The sequence below is a fragment of the Xenopus laevis genome, chromosome 9_10S (assembly GCF_017654675.1).
Source record: "Xenopus laevis strain J_2021 chromosome 9_10S, Xenopus_laevis_v10.1, whole genome shotgun sequence".
Classification (NCBI taxonomy): Eukaryota; Metazoa; Chordata; class Amphibia; order Anura; family Pipidae; genus Xenopus; species Xenopus laevis.
Genome location: NC_054388.1, coordinates 80162549 through 80176931, shown reverse-complemented (window position 1 = coordinate 80176931; position 14383 = coordinate 80162549).

The following is a 14383-nucleotide window of genomic DNA, read 5'->3' as shown; positions in this document are numbered from 1 at the left end:
ACTGTCAGTCCGTCACAAAGTAGTGATGCTTTTAAATAAGTATGGCATGCTACTTTATGTCTGAAATACAGTCATTTATTACAGGTCCAGAATAGAGCATTGATATAAGTACAGGGAAGAATACTAGGAGGCTGAAACTTGTGCTTACAATGCCATGAATTGATTCCATTTCTCTACCATGCTAATGATCCCATTTACCAGAAATATTCTGTTACTTTACATAACATTCTCCATTGCCCATGCCATTATCTTGTGTTTTGACTTTGTAACTGTAACTGTGTGTCATATGCATCATTACTGGCTGCTGTGGTCCAGTTTCGCACCCTAGTAGCTGCCATACAATTTATTGTGTCTCAGGGATTCCCTTGTTCAAAACAAGGGATATTATAGGTCTAACAATTTAAGTAAGTAAAACAAATATATGCTGAATGTGCATTTTCTATCATTCATCTTCCTGATCATGTTTCTGCCCTCCCCCCAGATATATAACATATATTGATAGCAATTTATATCCATTTTGTTCTCAGCGTTAATGTTTTATTTAAAGATTCCCATCCCATCCTCTCCTCTTGAGCTTTTTGAATGCCTAAAGTAGATTTTAAGAGAAAAGTTATATTAATTTATGCTAACTTTGCCTCGTAAATTATACATTTTATACTAAAGCTGTATCAAGTGTACTGAATTATGTTGCATATGTGTATTTAATAGTTCTATTGAAAAATCTATATACAGGTTTTTATTTTACTTTGATATATGAAGAGAAATAGTTATATGCCTTGCTACACTGGAAATACTCAGTGTTGGGTGTTGCTCTTTCCTTGCTGCCTTGCAGGTCTGTGCTGGAAATCTATACTGGTTTGTTGATCATTTTACTGTTTACTATGAGTTTTTTCATTCAGAGATACAACTCCTTTCCCAACGCCCATATCATTGTTTAGGAAAAAAAAGCGAAAGCAAGGTAATGTGTGGCATCAGATAACCATAAAACTTCATCCAGCCTATGTTCTGATTTTAATGAAGCTATATCTTGTAAAGACTTTATAATCCCCATCCTTAATTATTTCCATGCTGAAGACTGTACAAGTGTTTTGTCTTGTGAATATGAGATGTATTGAATGTTTAGAAAGTGTTTGTGATAGCTAAAGAAAGTGTTAATTTAAAGAGCCTGGATGTGAGCTAGTTATTTTAATGTGTGAATTTAAGATTCTTATGCAATTTGCAGTATTTTCACCTCCCTGGTGCCATGGAGAACCTACGGCTAAAAACAATGTCAGAATTAGAGGGTTATTGATCCCCATGTAAGATCTGATTCTTATAAGGACTCTAGTCTAGGCTCTAGTTCCTGGCACAGTTGCAATCTCTGCCCCTGCACCACAATAGGTATACCCCTAGATACAACGTAGAATAGGATGGAGCACCTAATCCACAGACTCTGCTGCAAACAACTTTTATTTTGGTCACAACATGTTTGGATCCATGTGATCCGTAACATGTTGTGTAATTTGCAGCAGAGTCTGCGGATTGGGTGCTCCATCCTATTCTACGTTGGTTCGAGTTTTATATTGGTCTGCTGGTGTGACGTAATTGGAAAGTGAACACTAACACAGGTATAAAGGCGATTGAACAAACTTTTGGCTATACCCCTGGATAGACATGTTTTCAGAATTACTGTTTGTTTCCAATATTTCCATCTAGCTTCCCAGTGGCTGCACATATTCAAGCTTAGGTTATGTGATAAGTATCCCTTCGTCCCCATATATGCAGTGGTGTAAACAGATATTACTGGGCTGCACAGTTGTCAGGCCCCAAAAATGTCTAGAGGTTGACCTGTTTTACTAATATTTATTGAAATTGTATATGAATTAGGGCCCGTATACCTCCTGGGCCCACCTGCAGCCGCAGGGTCTGCTTCCTCTGCCCCTGCATATATGAATATAAATAGGAGTCCATCCAAATCCTGATTCTGTCCCTCTATTAATGGCTTCAAACTTATTTGGATTCTTTTATTAGAGCAGAAAACTATTTCTAGATTCCTGCCTAACATGCTATGACTGCAATAAAAATAAGCTGCACTGTGCTTATAAGCAACATTCTGGTATTATTCCCACTGAATTCATTTTAATATGCAAAGTGCTGTATGCTATTTTAAGACTTTGTTACATGTTCTACTTTTTTATTCTCGCATCAAAGTTGCACCTGGTCTCTAATTTATGTTCAGTACAAATCCATCACTCTCCATTCTGTATAATAGCTGCATGGTAGCAAGGAAAAGGCTCATTTTCTAAATGCATTGTTGTCGTATGTGACTTGTTTGCAGTTATTATTAATCTGGTTCTGCCAGAGTCACGCAATTCATTGGTCTGCCCAAGTGTTCCTGGCAGCACCCTGGTAAATTTTCCTTTTTGGCTTATATGCATAAAACCCAAAACTAAAACTGAATACTGGGCTGTCATTTGGTTTAACCCCTTCACTGCTGGAAACAGCAATCTTTGTACTTCATACCAATTGTTTGCTGCAGATTTACTGGTTAATGCAGCATTAAAGGTTACATCTGAAAACACCTTTTATTAGCATCTTCATTTACAGTATTGTAAACCTTTGACTTTGCCTCATGACAAAATAACATTTCATTGTCCGTATATATTGGGAAAATATTGCTAAATGTAAATTAACAAACGTGATCCATATTACAAGGGTGTTCCTTAATGCATATGCCTTAGTGTTATTGCAGTCAGATTAGGGGTATAGAGCAACTCAAGCCTTTTTTATTATTCTCTAAATACATATATATATAAAAAAATATTTTTATTTTAAAGCTAGCCAGTGCATGGCACCATAAAGCAAGGTAATGTGTGGGCACTGAAGGGGTTAGTCCAATATCACTGTTGAAATTTCTGCTCAACGTATGTAAGTACTTAGTGCTTGCCAAGGCTCATAATGAAATACAGCAGATATGTCTATTGCACATCTTTTGTACTGCAATTTCGCTGGCATCTCCCCATTGTTCTGGCAATGAATGTACCACCTTTCTACTTTACTTTGCGGGTGCCAGCGGTCGACAACCACTGCATTGCAGGGTGTTGGGGACCTCTCAGGCATCTAAGGAGTTAAAAACCAACTACAGCGGAAAATACTAGATTGATCTTTTATTATCTGGTTCTCGTTTGATCTGTTCAAGGGTTTTTGTATACAGAAGTTTACATTTTTATGTATATTTTTCTTGTGTAAAAAGAAGAAAAAAAAATATGACATAAGTGTATAAATAATTGTGTATTATCTGTATATAGTGTGACAAAATGATTTTCTTTCTTTTTTGGATGTATCAATAAAACTTGCTGTGAAGTAAGTGTCCCGTTTGTTGTGTTTTATTTGTGCATTAAAATAAGATTTAAACACTGGGCACAAAATCAATGATGAAAATCAGAAACAACACTCTACTTAAAATATCTAATGCTCTAAATAACCACTTCCTTAAAGGACATGTAAAGCCAACATTTTCCTACCATGTATATAACTTGGTCATATCTTCCCCACCCAAGACACATCATTTGTACTGCATATACCCCCTCCATTTGCCAGCACCATCACATTTTCCTAAAACAAATAGCAGCTTTCACCAGGCAGCCATTTTCCCTCTAACACATCATCAGTAACATTGAGACATGTATGCTGTAAAGTTCATGCAATGCAGAATGCAGGGTTACACATGCACATTGCTGGGGTTGAGTACTGTTATGGTTAAGCTGAGCTCACGAGAGGTGGTTAGGAGAAAATAAGATCAGGCAGCTATAGTTTCTATGGAAAACAAGCAATGTTACATCTTCTTTGGCTGTTAGACTGGAGGGTGTGTTTAGTAATCTGAGCTGAGAAGAACTGAGCATGCTCATTAGCCAACAGCCAAAGTAAATTCTTGAAGAAAGGGGCCGAGTGGGTTAGAGGAGGAGAAGGATTTCTATGTGATTAAGGGGATGTTGCAGCCTCACTGTTAACCTTTTAACAACCAGAGTGGCAGGTATCTAAAGATTTCAAACACAATTTTTGTGGGGGGGGTTACATGTCATTAAATATAAAATCAGCTGCACAAGGATAACTATTCCTGAACATAGGCATCTGTGTCCATGCCTTTAGATAGCAAGTATGCATTTTTAGGGATTCATTAAAGTACAGGTTATGGGATCAATTATCCAGAAAGCTCTGAATTACAGAAAAGCTGTTTCCAAAGACTCCTTTATATCCAAATGATCCATATTTTAAAAAATGATTTTCTTTTTCTATGTACAGGTATGTCGCTGTTATCCAGAATGCTCCGGACCTAGGGGTTTCTGGGTAACGGATATTTATACCTTATGTCTACTAGAAAATCATGTAAACATTAAATAAGCCCAATAGGCTGGTTTTGCTTAAAGGGCAATTTCACCTTCAATAGCAAAACTGTTATAACATAAAACATGGCCCTAAAACTCTCAGAAATGTGATAAGACTTTCCTAACCTGCCAGATTTTGTAAAATGGAGATTGTAATTAGGGTAATATTTTATACCTGGAGAAATGTGGTCTATTTGTGTTAGGCAGATTAACAAAAAAATTGTAGGTGATGCATAGTAAAGGCAGCTGAAATATAGGATCACATTTTTAGCTATCTGGCCTCTAAAACTAGTAATTTTTAACATACCAGGAAGGTACATAATGATAACCAAAGATATGGTTGAATAGAAGTAAAACAGGCAAATTAGCCACTGATCTGTGCTGTTTTTTGCCAATAATAATACGGCTCTCAATTTTAGGGCCACACACATTGTTTTCTCCCCTCACTGAATCCCTAACAAAACCCAAAGGATTTCTATATTTGTAAACAAAGCAAAGTACGAATGATACCTGTGCTGACCATGGCTTAGTCCAAGAATTCACATTCTGATCGACCATTCTGATCAAAAAAACAAAAACAAAAAAACTGTTGGCTATTTTGTCAACTTTTTTTTAAAGAAATGTGCCTTCTGCCTCTAATGTCGCTATATTATTGACTGCACAATGTATGTTCAACCTTACCGGTAGTTTGGATTATCTGGAATCTCTGTATTTTCATCATTTTACACTCATTTAATGGGTTTTTATACTTATTATACTTCTGTTTAAAGAAAGTTTTTTTATATTAATCAACTCTGCTATAAGTAAATGCATCACCTGATATTAACCAGTGCTCTCCATTTCTTTACTTGGGCAATTGGTTAAGCACACAGTGATCATTATAGTAATGTACTGTATAATGAGAGGGAACTACTTTTCCCTATTGGCCTAAGAAAATGAGTAATCAACAGGCACAACTAACACAATAGCAACAATGAAACCTCATGACACATACATAAATCAGCATCTCCTATAAGAGATATAAACCAAAACTCCAGGACATAAGATATCACATAAAACAATTAGTTAAAGAGGCAGTATGCAGCTTCATACACCTTTGTTTGAGCAAATTAACTAGGTCTTCAGGTTGAAAATTTATTTTGCCTCTTCTTTCAATTTAGAGAAAATCATATTGTTACTATTATAAAACTCTAGTGGATCATTATTTTGTTTTTTGCCCCTTATTCCTCCACTCCCGTTCTATGATCAGAAGTGTTTGTGAAAAAAAAAAACATTGTGTCCCCAGCTGCAGCCTGTGTGTCAGGTTTACAGATAAGGAGGTGTTCATTGCATACAGGGGTTATCTCTAGAATGGTATTTTATTAACTATTAAGGATCAAGAAGGTGGAAAATGAAAGAGATTTATGTATACCCTGTTTAATGAAATAAACATTATCTTTGTTTCTTGATGAAATAAAAGACGCAAGAGTACAAGGCCAATGGAATATACATTGATAACGATATTGTTTATCGGGCAGACTGATCACACTGTTAAATAAAACGACATAGATGTGCATTCAGCCTAAACCCATAACCAATTATAATGCATTCAGTCTGCATTCAAACTCAAACTGTGAAAATAAAGTTAAAAAGTTTAAAAGAAAAATATCACGGACACAGATACTACTATTTGACAAATGTTATAAGCACTTTTCGGCTCTACACAGGTAGTATAACACTGTTTGTTTTTAGCAGAATATTAGAGGGTTCATTGTGGTTTTTTTTTTTAAACAATTGTAGTGATGTCACTAATTGAAAGGGAGGAGTATGCCTCCAATGCACTTATATATACTTGTGTACCAATTTACACTGATGAGAGCACTTGAGAAAGGAGTCTGTGCCTCCGAAAAGTTGTGGAGATCAAATAAATTCCCACCTTTAGCACGAATGCTATTGTGTGTGCCATCCGTTTTTTTTAATAACCTTATTGATTGTGGATACCAAGGACTGCAGCAAGGTTCCCGGATAGAGCACCACCTTCTAATGAGCACAGATTCTGCAACATTGTATGTATTATATAACCTGCTTAATTTCATCATGTGGAGATTGCAGAAAGTGTTGAGACAAAACACCATTGTACCTCACTACGGAGACAAATGAATGTTATAACGCAGTATTATGATCCTTAAGGAACTATGCAAATACTTGATGTGGATCAACGAGCAAACACTTATGACTGTGGGGTTTATGCTATTGCTAACTCATTTGAGTTTCTGTCTGGCGGAAACCCTATCTGCATGTATGGTCATAAGAAAATGAGAGGACACCTTCGTTGCTTTAATAGAAGAAAGTTTACTGCATTTCCCAAAACTGATTTCTGTGTGGTTGACTTTTAATCCAAACTTAATTTTACACGACTGGATAGAAAATGAGGTGCAATGAATGAATGGCTGCATGACAGAAGAGATACAAGAGATACATTAAGCTACGCCTACTAATTCCAAACCGCAAGGCTATTTCCCAGGCCAGCCAATCAATATTCTCGCAGTGATGCTGAACTTGGAATACTGAAGAAATGATGGGAGGGAGAGGAGGTATAAGTATTCCTGTGAGATTGGAGAGAAGATCTATATAGCATCTCCAAAAGTTTTATATTGAGATGCCAGACCTTCAAGAAACCCAATTCCCAATGTGATGTAGTATTTTTAACCTTATGCAACTCTGTCATAAGATGGAGAAGAAGATGAGGCAAATAAAGATAATTATTAACCTCTGTTTCTAATATAGTTAGGCAAAAAATGCAATGTATAAAGGCTGGAGTGACTGGATGTCTAATATAATAGCCAGAACACTACTTCCTGCTTTTCAGCTCTCTTGGTTTACACTGTCTGGTTACCCTGGTTACCAGGCAGTAACCAGAGACTTGAGGAGGGGCCACATCATATCAGTTGCTTTTGAATCTGAGCTAAATGCTAAAGATCAATTGCAAATTTACTGAACAGAAATGTACCATGTGGCCTCCCTTCAAGTCGCAGACTAGCTCAGAGATATAGAGCTGAAAAGCAGGAAGCAGTGTTCTGGCTATAATGTTAGACATCCAGTCATTGCAGCCTTAATACTTTACAGTTTTGGCTAACTAACTATATTAGAAACATTTTTTATTTTGCACAGCCTATTTATCCAGTTTTTATTTTCACACTGAACTGTTCCTTTAAATTATAAAATGGTATTTACAACCTAAGCCAATGTCCATGCAATGAATTCATTGGTTGTGGTTGGTAAGGGTAAAGGAATTAGGAATTCTAACACTCAGGGGTGCTGAATCAATGAGGCAAGCTGAGAAATTCACCTTGGGAGGCCACCAGGGGTGGCAAAAAGCTGCTCTGTAACTGTATTAATGTCGGTGCAAGCCGCTTGTCCCCATGCTAGGGACCCACATACAACTCCAAAGAACACATGCTGCCCTCTGAATAGGGTTCTGCAGCGTGTGTTCATTTTCAACCTTAATACCCAGGCATTTTTGGAATTTTGAGCTTTGCTTTTGCATTTATCTTGGTATACACACAAATACAAAAAAAGTCAGATGATTTAACATTCTCAAATCTTAAAATTACATCAGATGCTTATGAGTTACAACTCTTTTCCTGTAAAGCTGAATTGGAAGATGGTCTATTGTGGGAGTTGTTTGCCTTAAACTCAGTTTGTTCTTTCAACTGTGTTGCTGTGATAAAGTGATCTGTTAGAAAATACTAAAAGCAATGTTTACAAAGGTGGTCATTCATGGGCACAGTCTTATCCATGCATTGGCTTAAAATAGATATTAATACTGTAGATATTAAACCATAGATATTTCTCTATTAAAGGAGAACTCAACCCCCGAATTAAGAAAAGCCCCTACCTGCTTCCCCTCGTATAGTTCAATAGGACTGAAAATGTCCCTAAAATTTTTCCTACCTAACAGTGTAGAGTAAGCGCAGTGGAGCTATTATACGGATCACCGTACTGGCGCATGCGCAGTTGGAGCAGTCTTCAGGCGCATACTCACTGTGCCAAAAGTGCCAGAAATTGCCGAAGAGGATCCGAATTGCCAAAGAGGACTCAAAGAAATCTGAAGAGGACCTGAAAAAATCATATGATCTGGAAGATGGTGCCCACAAGCTCCGTTGCGCTTACTCTGCACGGTTAGGTGGTAAAAATTTTAGGCACATTTTAATTTTAATTTGAGAGTTTGAATAAAACCCCCCTTATCTTAAGTTAAAAAGCCAAATGATTTTTTCAGCTTAGCTCATTAGGGTTGATTTAATAAACCAATGCAGAACGCATGGAAACCACTCAGATCTCTGCATTGCTAATCTTATCTGTCATAAATCGGTCAAAAGAAATTGCTGATCTGTTGCCGGGTAACAGCACTGGTGTAATAAAACACTAATTTTAGTAAATCACACCCATTCATTTAATTCATGCACTTTAATATGCATATCCTATTGCATTTTAAAGACAAAAAGCCCTCAGGATAATGGTTTTATTCAGCTCTTTTCATGGTACTTTAGTTAAGCAGTCACATTATTCAGAGCTGTGAAATATGCATTGGCTTATATCTATCCAGTTCTGTACTGTTACTACAAATAGCTTGGCGGCGCAGAGATATTAATATTAATGCAAATAATACAATTTTAATAATGATCAATTAAATATTAATCAAATAGTAGAAAATAGCTCTTTGTCTTCTGAACAAAGATCATATATTTCCTCCCCATTGCACCTAACTTACTTCGTTTGCACTCATATGAATGTGTCAGTGTATATTAAAACCAGGTTGCAAACATGCTATAATTCTTTTAACACAGACCATTGTATATGCTTCGTAGATGCTTTTAGATATAATTTTTGAATTGCTGATACATTGATAGGACTGTAATATTTTTTGCACCATATTAAAACAAACAGGAATCATTCACAACTTGAACAGATTTATATATTCTATATATTCATTTTTAAGAGTTAGCGAATATATTAAAAGTAACTATAGATAATAAATATGACTTTATAGATAATTAGGAATAATATATAAGAGGCTATGTGTATTAGGTAAGCATACAATAGGCAAAACAACCCTCCTTCAGAGGTGTTATTAAGGGAAAACATGCAAACAGAAATAATGTAAATATATAAGCTGGTAAGACTTTGAATAGTTGCTGAAAGGCTTACTTTTTACATTACATGTTGATTATAGTGCGCTTCTGGAACAAGGATTAAGTAGAAGGGGAAGAGGGCAGAAACTGAGCATAACCCAAATAACCCAAAAAAACAAAGATACAGATGTAAGGCTAGAGTAGAAGAATTGTTTTCACTGAAGGTTAGGAGGATAGGGGATGGTGCACTGGAACAGTGATTTTACAAGTCAAAACCACAACATTAGTTGGTATTTGTTGACTGAATTATTAATAGAGCAAAAAAACTCCATGGTTTTGTAAGCAGAGGAAAGGTATCCCTTAAATGGATTATGTTATGTATATTGCACTGTGTACATTACTAATAATTCATTCTACATTTTAAAATGTTATTCTCAAACCAATAAATGTATAATTTCATTTTAATAATGGTGTAAAGGTTACCCTTTAGATTGTACGCTCTTGTGAACAGGGCCCTCTGATCCTATTTTTACTCTGCAACACTTGTTTGTTAAGCTATCATCCTGTTCATTAAAAATGAATGAAAGCACTGTGTAACTTGCTGCCACTATGTAAATAAATGATGATTATTATGAATCTGTTCATTTTGCTTGACCCTCTACTTTCAAAAATAGCCAGCAATGCACAATGCAAGTCCTTTCAGCTGATGCCTCACCTCTCCAAGTTGAACTTCTCTTATGCTTGGATGTTATTCTCACATTTACCACTGGGTGGGATCACTTGTAGCAATGCAAACAATTTTCGAGTTCATTTTGATGCTGAAACCTCTTCTAGCCTTCATGTCATATGTTTTTTGGAAGAGTAAGGGGGATGGAGTCTGGGGTATTAGAACCCATTACCTTACCCATTACCTTTTACTTTATATAATATATTTCTAGGGTTATCAAAAATATAGTTTAATCTTGATGAAAAATTGCTACTCTCCCTGGGCTTTTTTTTTTACATACTTAGCAATTTTTCTCTACATTTTTCTAATGAAAATGATTGAGAGCTCAAAGTTGCTGAGATCTATATAACGCATGGGATGCATCAGCATTGTATTGCTCCACTTGCTAAAGAAATAGGTAAGAATTCTCGAGTTCCTTTACCTCTATGTCCTGGGCATTTTCCTGCTTCAGAAAATTCAAACAACATTTGATAAACTTCATAGAAAAAACTATAAAAAAACCCCCTCTGTTTCTCACATGAGATATGCCAGAAAAACTTTTGAAAAGAAAATTTTTGAAATTTTGGTAAATCTTCTCTCTTCCACAACACCCAAGTGAATTCTAAAGTCTGTTTAAAGGAACAGTAACACCAACAAATGAAAATGCATTCTGTCCATCCATTGGCACACTATACTCTGTAGGATGTTGTGTTTATGGGTGTTCTCCGGAGTCTCATTCTGATCTTTCATGTTTATTTCACCAGCAAGCAGAAAAAACATTCTAATCTTTGCCTGGGGACATACACCTGCGCGCACACCAGGGGCCAGCAGGAAAACTGCTTCCAAAATGATCCAGATGGGCTTTGTATAAAGCCATTCTATTGCCTTACAGGTGGATAAAATAAGTAACAACGATCTATTATATTATTTCTTCAGTTGGTTTTTGAAAGAATAAAAGAGGATTATGGATATTCAGAGGGAAGCAGAGAAGGGGGAGAGCCAAGGCAGCAAATTAGAAACAATACATTTGTATATTTAATCACACTATGCTTCTCAGTATTTGTATAAGGACTAGGCCAGGTCTACATATTAGCCATTACTTAAAAAATGCACCGTTTTATGAAGAAATGCTGTGTGTCATTCTAAGAGGTAATCTATATAATTATCCCCAAACTATGCTACATTTTACAATTTTATTGAAAAGGATTTTTGGTTTAATCTCGTTAGTGTGTTCATATATTACATATGTAGGGATGTGAAAATCTTAGACACCCTTACACTTTCCAGACAGGCACATCCCTAGTAATATGGACACCTCAGTGGGTCCTTATGGGGACCCTGTGCTTATGTAACCCCTGCAGTTCACACAGTGTACACCAGATGGCACTGTGCCAGAGTATAAAAGGTTTAGGAACCATGTGCTCTGGGTCCATTGCTTTAGCCCAACCAAGCAGGCTGGAAGGGAATGGGTAGTGCTGACCCTAGGCGCCTTGGCCCTAGTAATTAGACAGCTATACTCATTTTATAGATCGCTCTAGGAGTGATAGAGAGGTTATTTAGTTGAGCAGCTCAATGCTCCGCCGAGGAGATTAGAGGGATTAAGATCCCAGGGTATTACTGACCCAGAGTAAGGAACCAAGTGTTGAGATAGAGATGTCAGGAGTTCCCCTAGTCTGCCACTGGAAGATATCCTGAAAACTGGGCAATACCCATCGCATGATGTCAACTTACTCTCTGCTGTATATTCCCTAGCCTGTGGGGATTCAGCCTATACGTGCTGTGAGTATATGCTTCCTTTATGCTGCTGTGTATGTTCTATGCTCCATTGTGGATCAATGTGCTAAATGATCTATGTGCTATTGTTCAATAAATACTGTTCTTTGTTCAACTGTTAAAGAACTACTGGCGCCCATCATTGTGCTATCGCACCAGGTTACAGTTACACTACACCCTTGCCTCCACACCGTTGCGAAGGCTTACCCCCGAGAAAGAGAGCTCATCGGTGGTCTCAGCCCACCAAGGAAAGTAGCTTAAACTGCCCTAGCACAAGTCAGTTTACTATAGCGCTACGCATATATAAATCCATTTGATGTATTTTAAGCACAAAATAGACAATTCATAAGTTCTCCAATAAGTTCAGAAACTGACCTTGTAGAGACAGCAAGTTGTTGCCACTTAGTAAGGGACTCTGTCTGTAGTATGTGTAGGATGGAGACATACAAGGCTAGTTTATTGTCTATGAGTTATGGTCTTGTTAGGTCTTATTGGAGATGGGATTCTTTGATCTATGACCCCCCATATCTGAGTAACAGTGGATTTCTCTTATCTTTCTAACATTTAAACTGTTGAAACTGTTTTATCTGTGCTCTTACACTTATGTGAATGATAGATTGTACAGTGATGGAGAAATACCCTAACCAGATATACTGTAACTACCGTAGATGTTTGTACTGTATGTTTTAGTACTGGTTTTCAAAAGGTTTAACCTGGAGGGTTTGGAAGACACTTAGGGGCAACGTTCCCTCTAATACTTTCTTGGCTATGTGCATAATAAATAGTCCTAAGTTTTTCTTTGATTTCCCCCACTGACGCTAGAAAAAGATGTAGAGAAGATTTCATGCTGTTTTATGGATAAACAATTGCAGCAGCACTCCGATGTTTGAAAAAACTTTTTATTCGTGCAACAACGGCAACGTTTCTGACTATTCCAGCCCTTTATCAAGCCAAACAAAATTTGTAACAAACGTGCTTTTAAAGGTGATTACCAGGTGCTTGGTGGGAGGATTTACCAATTAGTCACCACCTCCCAATTAAGAGACTCAATTCCCAGCAGTCTCTGTAGAATGTCTGTGAAAATTTGTGCAAAATTATCTCTCAAACAGCTCAATACATTGATAATTAAATAATTCATCCATTGTGTTAAGAATCATTTAAAATTATATAAAAGTTTAAAAATTGTGATAAAAATCCAATATAATATATTTCAATTGTGAGAATTTTGTGAGACACAATGTGATACTGTAACATTATAATCCATAGTAGTGAGTTTTAAAATTTCTTGTTACTCACATATTTGCTCTGTCACTGGATTTCTGGATGTCTACGTTTGTCAGGACACCAGCAATTCCCAGGATAGGAGCAATATACTTCTAAAATATAAAAAGAATACATGAGTATGAGCAATTCAAGTCTAGTAAAAATTGCTTAATAATTGAAACATTGTCTATTCCATATAGAAACATTGTATACATCGTAAAATTACATTTTGTTACACTAAAAGCACGATACAAGAAAATACCATCTCAAATAAATACTTCAGGAGTATATTCTCTGTTTCCTGGCCACTCCATATCAGCATTACATACGGGGGGCTCCGCCCATCCCCGCCCATTGACCAGATAGTCCCTCCCTCCCAAGCTTTAAAGCCACCCCCAGGGGCCCACATACCTCGTCTTTTTTCTTTCTGTCCTTTGCTCTGACTGACCAGAGGGTCCTTCCTAGTTTGTTACTATCCCCTAGGTAGTTGTAAGCTTCCTCAGGTGGATCAGGGCAGAGTGCTTACCCCTCCTCCCTCTCTTGTAAGGACAGGGACAGGCAGGTTACTCACGGTTTTAGCACTTGGCTTGCAGCAGTGCGATCCCAGAGAGTTTTTCCCATGAGGCCGTGCCATGGAGGTGATCATTTAAGGTTGCCTGTGACACTAGGAATCCGTCCATACTTTTTCCTTTGTGGGTCTCCCTGACCCGCTTCAGCAAAACCTCTGCTGCCTTCAGTGGAAGCGCTCCTTCCTCCAGACACGCGGCGGCCATCTTTGTTGTGGGCTAAGCGTGTTTGGAGCCGTCCACATGGTTCCGCGTCCATGGCGGCGGCCATTTTGGATGTGGGCAAAGTCTGCGGCTGTGACGCACTTCCGGTTCCGGTCCCGGGTGTTTTAATTCTGGCGCATCTTGTTTTCGCTTGCTGCTGGTTTTTGCTCCTTAGGTGTCTGAAGGTTCGAGCTTCCCTGCTGCTGACTCAGCTCTGGTAGGTGTAAGGGGGGGTTCTGGATTAGGCCACTCTATGCTGCTCCATATTACAATCATCCTGTTAAGGGATTTTTCAGCTCACCCCCACTGCATGTGTATTGCATTACAGGTATCCTTGCCTGGTTTCCTATGGATTCCTCAGCCTCTACAGCCTCTGCCCTCCAAGCTAGGTAGGTC